This window comes from Haliaeetus leucocephalus, unplaced genomic scaffold (assembly GCF_000737465.1).
Source record: "Haliaeetus leucocephalus isolate CR32 unplaced genomic scaffold, Haliaeetus_leucocephalus-4.0 Scaffold848, whole genome shotgun sequence".
In the NCBI taxonomy this organism is placed as follows: Eukaryota; Metazoa; Chordata; class Aves; order Accipitriformes; family Accipitridae; genus Haliaeetus; species Haliaeetus leucocephalus.
This window is the reverse complement of record NW_010973284.1, coordinates 18441670-18452066: the sequence shown is the minus strand read 5'-3', so window position 1 is coordinate 18452066 and position 10397 is coordinate 18441670.

The window sequence follows — 10397 nt, the reverse complement described above, 5'->3', positions numbered from 1 at the left end:
TGTTTTCAAATATTCTCCCCCCCCCCCCCCCCCCCCCCCCGGACATTTTTTGGGAAAAAAAAGTGGTGTATTTAATACATTTTATTTTTATTTTTCAATAAAAATGTATTTTATCTTTTTCTTTGAAGTAGAGAAAGTGCATGTTAGCTAAGCTTATATTCTTATAGATAAATATTCTAAAAAATTTGGTTGTTCAGTGGAGAAGTCTATCAACATGAGCACTGGCAGCACAACTTGAATGTTTTGGTCACTTCCTTGGCTACAGTAGAAAAACTAAATGAATGATTTCATGAAACTTATCTCAGTGATTAGCATCTCAAACATAGTTTGTATAATTAAAATATTAAATATGACCTTTGGAGTGTTGGTACTACTTTAACATTTATTTAGATAGTTAAGGCTGTATAAAAAGACTGATGTCATTGGTTAAAGAGGAGCCAAGAATCTGTGCTAGAAGTAGCTAAAATCACAGCCAATTCTCCAAGTTATTAAAAAAAAGAAAAATTCCAGGAAGCTGTCCCTGAGGAATCTTGTCCCCCTTGGTTGCCTTAGGCAGCAGCTTCAGCTCCTGAGCAAATCTTTTGGCCTAACTGAAGAAGATAAAGAAATTACATAGATAATCTTGTTCTGCTTTCTAAATTGTGGAAGACTAGGAGTGTTGTGGTTAAAATATAGGGTCTTCTCCAAAAAATGTTAGTGTTAACCCCCCCCCCCCCCCAAATCCCCCCAAAACCCCAAACTACTGCCAAGCCCACAAACCCCAAACACTGGCTTTTTTTGAATCTGGTCAACTCTATATCAAAACATGCCGATAATATTCCTTGGGTGCAGAAACTCTAAGCAAAAGGAAAGAAAGCCCATTCCAAAATAGCTACAGGTGAACGTACTTGCCTTGGATGTATGGTGCAAGGACTTGTCTTGGCTTTTTATTTATTGCACTTTTAGATCTTTATAAAAAATTGTGAAACCTACAGTATGAAGACAGCATTCCCTTTCTAACTTGTAATGTGAGACCGTGTTAAATGTACATTCAAATTCCAGATAGTGTTTACAGGCTTCATACGTACCTTTCCCAATGATACTCTGGGAAAGAAAGCCTTCTTTTTTTTTTTCCTTCCTTTTTTTTTTTAACAGATTCCTTACTATCATTATCATTGTATGTAAACCATACATAATTATATCTCTTGGAAATTTCAGGATTCTTTAAAGAATTAAAGTTGTCAGATCAAGTACTCAGAAATTAATGAATGGCAAAACTGTGAAGTGTTAAGTAGAAACTTAACTTAGTTTCTTGAGTTCATGCAGGATGACCCCAAACTTGAATTACATTATTTAATATTTTACTCTGCATGCTATGTTTTTCTGACTGCATTTCAGTCCTTCTCTGCAGTCCCTCTAGTCATCTCATTTGGTGATGTTTGGGTGGTGGATACGTTCTACCTCTTTGCCATCCAGTCTACAGCTGTGAGTGCAGTCTACAGTGAGGAGTCTACAGTGAGAGTGGGTCTCCCAGCCTTCTTTGGTAAGGGCTGCTTCTCTGCAGAGCAGAGATGCTTTGCCACACTGTTGTCACAAACCTGAAACACTGATGGTAAATTAAGATCCATGCCCCCAGCATACCTTAGTATGAAACAGCATTATCATTCTTACAGTAGATAAGAGAGTGTGTTGGCATTTCACAGATCTAACTGTCCCTCTGAATCATCTATTGCATATGTTTAAAGGGGAGTTGGGTGTTGATGAATGGGTAGTTCCTTGCTGGGCCAACAGCTGGGTACCTAGCATGCTGTCACACCTGTTTCTAGGTGTTAGCACTGATGCCTGACTTGTGAGAATAAAAGGAAAGGTGTGAAGGGCTAGAGCCATGTTCTGAAATAGCAATCTGGGAATTGTCTGAGAATTACCAGCGTAAATTTGTGGCGCTTTCACATATAACATAACATTGTCACTGTAACTGTGTCAAGCTTTCTCTTAATTTAGTTTTAGAAAGTATAGATGGCTCTTAAATCACATCTTTTTGTTTGAAAAGTTGTTGTAAAATTCATCCACATAGCTTTATTTGGTGTTACTTTAGAAAGCTAACATTTGCTATGCCACTTGTGCACTGTACTCTTATTACTGTTGTAGTGTAATCTACAGGTATAAATAAGTTGCTGTTGCCTATTGTGGACAAAAGCTTTACAAACTACATTAACTTCAGGGTGAAGAGGAGTGTTTCTTAAGGGCCAGACTGTGCCCATTGGGTGCTGACCTTAGTGAGGACACAGGAGGCTCCAGGAGTTCCTCAGTGCATAGCAGACATGGGCATGTTGATTTTGAGTTTCTTCAGCAGCGAGATACACACTGCTCTCTGAAGGCCGCAGAAGGTGGAAGGAGGTTGTAGCCTGTTTGAGCAGTTCACCCAGGATGCAGACAGCACACCTGAACTCAAGGTTCCAGCGTTGGGTAGGTAGGGAAACAGGACTTCTTGTGCCATACTTCCTGCTGCATGTAAGAGCCACCTGGGAAGTGCCCCTAAGCCTCAAGGAAGATTTATTGTACAACCTGCAGTTTCCATACCCCTTAAAGTAGCAGGTTTGATAGCGGTGACAGTTCTTCTTTCCGTGGGATATATACTTAGCGGGTGCTACAAAGTATGGGCTATGACAGCAAGGTAAGCAAGTTTCGTTTGTCAGATTTATTCTTCTCCCAATACAAATGGACTAGAACAGTGAAAGACTGCAGGTAGCAAAGGTGGTGCCTTGAAGGTACATCTGAGAGCTAAGCTTGGTGTCCTCTAAAGGGGGAAGCAGGGCAAAGATTGAAAAATAAAGAATACTGTAAAAACACAGGAAACCTCCAGCAAGATAGCAAGGAACCCTACTAGTCAGCGTGGCTCGCAGAACTGTCAAGCAATGGTTATGTGAATAAATAGTTGAAGCTAGCTTTCTTTGATCTAGGCTAAACTTTTATTTTAAAAAGCTCCAATTATTACAGTGTCTCTCTCTGTTGTAGATACCTGCTAGTTGTTTGAATTTCCATAACGAAGCTTTAATATGTAGAATTTTTTAAAGTTATTGCTTTATAGCTTGCCATGGTGATCAGATGGCTGTTCCAGATTGATGGCTCTGTCTTCCTAGGGCCATTTGATGAGCAATTGGTGAGGAAACAAAACTTCCTGTTTAGCTATTTTTGTTTAATGAATTTCTCAAGCTCTTTCGTTGTTTTAGTGGTTTTATTGTAGTAAACTCTTAGATGAGTGGAATAGCAATTATAGCATGATTACTAAGGCCTCATGGAAGATTATAGACCACAATTATCATGTCTTTCTTGGAGAATTGAACAATATGATTTACTCATCAGGTTAAAACCTGGTCTGGCAAGTAGGAAGGAAAGTCTTTTGTATGAAACATTTTATCTTTTCAAGTTGTATATGCAAAACCTGTTGATGCTCAAAGAGTTATGTACTGTCTTGCCTCCACTGCCGATAGTCTGCTAAATTGTACTACTGAAATTCAGTCAAGTCCTCCATAATATATATTGGGATTCAGTCAAGTCCTCCATAATATATATTGGGGAAAAAAAATTGGAAAAAATTGGACAAAAAAAATCAATGCTTGTGCTTTTCATTTTCCTTTGACCTTTGAGTTTTAATGTTATTCATGAATTCAACTTCCAATTTTTTCCACATTTTTAAAATTTTAAGAAGGTCTTTAAAATAAGACTTGCTACTCCCACCTTTTCTCATGGCTGGGACTTACGAGTTGTCACTGCAGTTAACAACTCTGAAAACAAGAAGGAACTGAAATTAATTTTCCTTTTTGTTACGTGATTGGATTAATGATGAGTTTATGTTGTAGACTGGACTTGAATTTTATTCTTTCCTCTGCTTAGTGTCACATCTTTTGTGAAAATAAAATTACATGTTGATATAGGAAGCTGAGATCTGTAAGGCAGGATTTTGCCCATCAGATGTGACAAGAGTGCAGTGCAGTGGTGCAGGGCAGTCTTTTGAGATGCATTTGAAGGGGTGCCATTCTAGCAGCAGGGCAGAACTTACACAGTTTTCAGTGCAGCTGAGAGAGGTGTGGCTGTATCAGATGGACTGGGATTTGCTTGGACCCAAGGCTGCACAGCTATCTCCATCCTACAAGCCAGTTTACATGCATGGTGCAGTTTGTGCTACCAGAAAGCACATGCTGCTGCTTTTCAAATGGACACTTTTTAAAAAACTACTGTCCATCCCATCCTATGCCAATTTGCCAGTGTTCCAGTGCCAGTAAAATGACCCAGGGAATACAAACATAGCTGGCACTGAGTTGGGAACACACATCTACTTAAAATGTTGAGAAAAGCTGAAATTCCTGGTGGCTGCAGAGAAGCTGGATTGAATGTGTCCTGTTTGTTCTGGCTATGCTAACCCTTTGACAGCACAGAGTTCAAATCAAAAACTGCTTTCTCTCCCTCCCTGGTTGCCTGGCAACCTCCCTCCTCTTATTAGCATATGATTTCTATTCCTTTTTTTTATTTCATCAGTACAGTGTTACACACTCAGCTCCCTGCCCTGGGCCATCGCCTTTGAGAAGAGCAGAATTTGTGCCTTTATATGAGACGTTGGCAAGTATGTGATTTGGCAAAGAAATCAAACATTTGGGATTAGGAAACCTTTGGCCATAAATGTCTTATCAGAAGCTCAGAGGGTGGCGTTTGTGTGGGCATGTTATTCAAAGTCTTGTCATTTGCTGTCGTTTGTATACTAAGGGAAGATTTCTTCTTGCAGATCAGCACAGCATAAATCTCTGGTGTCTTTACATGTGCATGAGCATCAGATTGTGAAATCTGCCAACAGAGATCGGCTACACAGATCTTGGTTGGCATTTTGTCGTCTTGGTCTGTATACAGTTCAAATGCAATGCCATAATTCAAAATGTAAATATAAAACCCCCCAGATATATCCAGGTCAAATTGGGACTAGGGGAGAAAACAGGTAAAGAAGTGGAGGAAATGATCTAAATTTTCCAGTTTTCTTCTTATAATAATGATTATTAGAAATAAGAAGAACATTTTGCCTTCAAATTGGCCAGGTGTATTCTTTTATGAAATAACAGGTGATTCAAACTAGGTCTTAAGTTTAACTTTAAATTCCTTTTTTTCTGCTCATAAACTCTTACAGCTGCAAGAAGCAGCCAAATCTTTTTTGTTGTTGCAGATGGCAAAGAACATAGAATTCAAGTGGGCAAGTTTTTTTAAATATCATTAGAGAAAAACAACAGCAACAACAAAAATTAGAAGCATAGTGAGGATGAAATGCCAAAGCAAGTACATTTGGGGACTGTTTAGATCAAGATATGTATAGGAGTTTTTTCTTAATATTATCCAAACCATAAGCTATTACCCAGTTAAGTTGTAGTTGAATCACCATTCTCAGCCCAGATTGACACCAAAGGGATCCAGTTTTCCTTGCAAGCAGGAAAAATGCAAGAATCTCTTCATGAAGCAGTTTTGATATGTACTCTGTCCTTGAGACGGCTCAGAAAGCACTGCGTAATCTTCCCTAACTACCTTACAACAGAAGAGGGGTTTATTTCCCTTGGAAATGCATCATCTGGATGACTAGCATCTCTGTATCAAACCCCTAAGTGTATTTGTGAAGGGCTTAGGGTAAATGGAGGTTCCACATTAAACAGCGGCAGGCCTTAGTCAAAGCCATGAGATGTTTTAATTCCCTTAGACATCCGTGTATTAGCATGCATTGTGAGTGGTGGGAGGTGACTTACTCTGTCCAATAGCAGTAGAATGTCAACCTTAGATGGCCAGTACTTGGCTCACATTGCTCATGCTGAGGATGGGGAGAAATACACCCATACTTTTGATGTGTAGTCTCAGAACAAACAAAATAACTCACTTTTTCAACACCCTTGTTTTCTTACTGTGGACTGAGTTAGGCAATTTCACTCCTGCCCTCTGTCAAAATACTTAAACCTTATGAAACATCTCGTCTCTTACCATGGTTGGAGATGCCTCACTAAACCAATGTGGAATTTTGAGTGTTTTTAGGTCTTGCAGAGACTTCACCATTTGAAATTAGGGTAAACCCACCTATAAAAGTATTTTGGTTTTAATAATGCTTCCAGTATTTACACATACAGTTTCAGAAAGCTTTCTTAGTATGATAAATATTAATAAATGTGATGCGGGTATTTTATTTGTAAATTTAAAGTGATAAACACAGTGAAGTCCTTGAAATGCCAAACCTTTCATCTTTGTTCAAGCCAAGGTTCAATTTTATTTCCAGTATGACATTTGCTGCCTGAAGTGTTACAAGTGACATGACCTTAAAATGATGTTTATTTTAGTTCATTGAAATGATTGGCCTTTCCAGTTCAACTTGACACCAACAGTGCGAATGGGAGACGGCAGACATGCTTGCCTGTGACTTCATTTGAAAGCTAATTAAAAAAATATCTAGGTGATGAATCTAAATATTTCCATTTAGATGGGATGGTAGTCATCAGTTAAAGGCAATCATGGTGCATTCTGACATTTTAATTTCAGGTTCAAAAACAATTATATATGTAATTAAAGGGAGAAGTGTCCAGGCAGCCAAACTGCCTGATTTACATGTCTTGCCGGTGTATGCAGTTTTTTTAATAGATGTACCTGTGCACACCACTTTGAGAATATAGAAATGAGGTGGAAAAATTGAAAGCTGTTTTGAAAGTTTGATGTTAGTTAATCTTTCTTCCTAATGATGTACTTCTTTCAAGTATTAGTCATATGCGCAATGTCATTAGGTTTATATTTATGATGGAGATTGGACTCTGTGCCATTTTCAGATAGGTTGTTGTGGTACCTAGTTTATTTTTTAATACATTGCTGCACACTTTCCTTGGTTCTTTGTTGTGATTTTGTTAGCTGTGCTCTGAGAGGCCTTATTTAAATTGAAACTTCTTATGTTGGAATGAACTGTCATGGCCAGGGTTTTCTTGGTCAACAAAACATTTGACCAACTTGGAGAGAATGAAGCAGACTGCTGTGTAGGAGATGCATCGCTGAAATTTGAGCTACTGTTTCCTAAGACAGAGATGTTTGGTTGTGCTGTACGGTCTGCACAGGGCTGTCTACCCAGCCTTGAGAGAGGTCCTCATACTGCCCAATCACATCTCCATTAGTTGATTAAGGAGTGATAATATTGTGCTCTGAAGGGAGCCCTTTGCAGTCTTGAGATGAAAGGACAGAAAGCAGGACATGTCCTTCTGGGTGAGGAGAAATGGGCTGGTAAGTATGTGGAAGGATCTAGAGGGAAGGAGAAATAAAATAGGCTCTGCAAGCAAGCTATTGCTGAATTTAACAATCACAGCATTTTCCTTAACATCCATCGCACTGTTAGCATCTATACTAGCATCTACCTCATAATAAAATGCTTGGCTTTGCCTTGATTGTGAAGGGCATTCTATGAAACCTAATTCTGTTCAGCTCTTAACAATAAGCTGACTACCCTCCCATTCAGGCATGTCTAGCATCCATGCAAAACTCCAGAATGCATGTGTGAAAGTAGGTAGAAGTGTTAGAATAGGTTATTAAAAATGTAGACCCATAATGTGAGTAAAGAAGATTGGAAGTATAAAAAGAGGTTTTACACCTGGAAGTTATTATAGTTATTTAGATTGAGCAAGAATAATAACCAATTGTTTTCTAAGATGTATGACACATTTATGAAAAACCTTGAAGGATAAATGGATCTTTTTAGTATGCTACTTCCACAAAGGACTCTATGAATAAAATAATAGTGAGAGAACTCTCAGTGGATGCTGAATACTGCTAATTGATGAAATTATTACTTATTACACTGCAACTGAACTCTGCTTAGAAACACTATTTTCAGTATGATTTTTTGAAAATGACAGCTGAAATGTAAGAGGCTTTGTATTGAAAGTGAATAGTGATAATTTCTTGATATCTTTGAAATGAAGGATATTTCAGTGACAGTTAAAACTGAGAAAAGTGGTTGTGTTTTTTTTTAAGTGCTCAGATTATGGAATATTGCTATGGAAATAAAATGACTTTTCTGAAATCAATAAAGTAGACTTAATGTGGATTTATGAGGCATTTAAAATAATTTTAAGTATTCTTATTTATAATAAAGCAGTCAATTATTTGTGTCAGCAGTTTTCATATTATGTCACATGTTAAGGTTAAAAATGAGGTTTGTGAGATAGGGTGTAGCCATCACATTTAGGAAAACTCTAATTGTAAATTAAATCAGTATTGAAGAAGAACTCCATGATTTACTGCTCAGAGCAAAAATGGGAATGAGTACCAGATTTGGCTTTGATTTAGTACTGATGAAATTAAAGCCTGCTGTCCTTCTTGGTGTGTCATTTTAGGTCTATGTACTAGCTCTTAAGGAATATTATCAGTAATTGGTGTGAGGATCTGTGTGCAAAGTATCATGTGTAATGTAGTATTTTGGAACATAACTGCAGGTGAGTACAAGATCTGATTTCAGCCTTAACAAATTTGTTCATCAGTGTTAGAGGTATACCTCCCTCCCTGTTAATTGGCAGTCTTCAGAATCTGAGGGACAAAGTAAGCGTGTGCAAATTCACTCACACACTTGCATGTGGGTGCGTGTGCATGCTAATGACAGGAACGTGGGATGGGAAATTAGAGGTGGTTTCCAGACTTATTTGGCTTCCATTTTAAAGCTATGTTTGATACTGCCCTTCTTTCAGTTCCAATTGAAAACCAAAATTTTAAAGATTTTAGTAAGCTCATATATAGCTCTTCAAAACAGATGGAAGTGAGAGAGTGACAAAAGAGTTGGGAGGAAAAAAAAAATCAAACAAGATAACCACAACAGAAGCTGTTCTAGAACGCTGGTGATAAAATGCAGAACTGAAATGAATACAGAACAGAAAAAAAGAAAATATTATCTCTTCTCAAAAAACCTGCAGTCTGAGTAAAATGTCAGCAGTCAGCAGTAACCAATACTATTGACTGCTGAAGGGCCAGTTCCTCTTTGTTAGGATATGATAAGAAATAGTTTTCAGAAGACTGTAGAATATTTGTTCTTAAGTAAAGCAGAGTAGCTTGCATGCTGTCAAACCTTGGCACCAGGTGAGGAGATAAGATGAACTGATTTAAGAACCCCAAGAAGTATTAAGCACAAAAGCAAAGTTAGCTCATTTTTAACTCCCAGCATAATGTTCTCTGTGCACTTAATCAATGAGCCCTTAATGAAAAATATATAAGCAGTCTTGAGAGAGAGTTGGGTCAAAACTCTTTTAATGTTGGAGCAGTGTTCTTGTCATATTTGCTCTCTGATTTGCTTTTGTAATCTTAGATGAACAGCTAATCAGCTCAGTTTCATCCAGGTTAGCCTTCCATCCTGGTCAGTGGAAGGCAGGAACATGGGGATGGAGGTCTTCTCTTTCCAGGGTGACTCCAGTAACCATTAGACTATTATGCAAAAGTGACTGCTCTTGTCATTTCCTGTGACTCTTCCCCCCTTTTTCCCTTGTTTCAAATGGAAGCTAGGAAACTCATGCACTTGAGTAAAGTGTTTAAACTCAGGTAGAGTTTCAAGCTGAGAACCATCATCCCAGAGAAATGTTTGTGCAAATGCTGCCAGTTGGTGTGTAAGTCCAGGAGGGTGAGAGAGAGCAACCATGGTGGTTGTGTACTTCTTGGCTATTTGCTGTTTTGTCACAACTAGCTGGGGTGTTCTGCTTCACATGCTGGGAGCTGTTGAATCCCTTCCTCAGTTGCTGTAAGAGGAAGTCGACTTGGGCATGCAACTTCCACTTCTGGAGTTAGTCACCTGCCTTACAAAACTTACCTGTCTGTGAATGTAGGGCTCTGCTCAGGAAAAGTGAGCAAACAATAGCTAAAAGAAGAGCTGACCTAAAGTCAAGCTGAAGAAGGTAAAGACCAAATCCACATTGAACTGTTGGTTCTTCTGGCATGTTTCTGAAGCTGTCAGGTGGAGAAGAGTGGGAGGATAGTTAAAACACTTACATAACAGTTACCTGGGTACTTTTCCTTTGCATCTTTTCTAGTGTACTAAATAATGTTACTCTGTTACAGCTGTTCCTGTTACTCTGCAATATTTGCTGTTGCTCATACCAAACCACAAACAAAGGGATGCTGATCTGAGACAAGTGTTTGTTAATATTTCCATCCTAACTGAATGACAGCTTTGTGGTCTTGTATTTTGTAGTCTAGGAAGGACAGCTTAGTCCTGTCAGCAAGATGGGAATTTTATTTTTTGCAAAAGTCCAATACTTAAATTTTTCTGCAGCTTGGAATCCAAGGCTTTAGAATCATTACAGTATGTTTATAGGAGAACTACTTAACTGTATTTTTAGAAAAACTTAGAAATGATAAAAATAGTAATTCTTCCCTGTTCAAAGGTC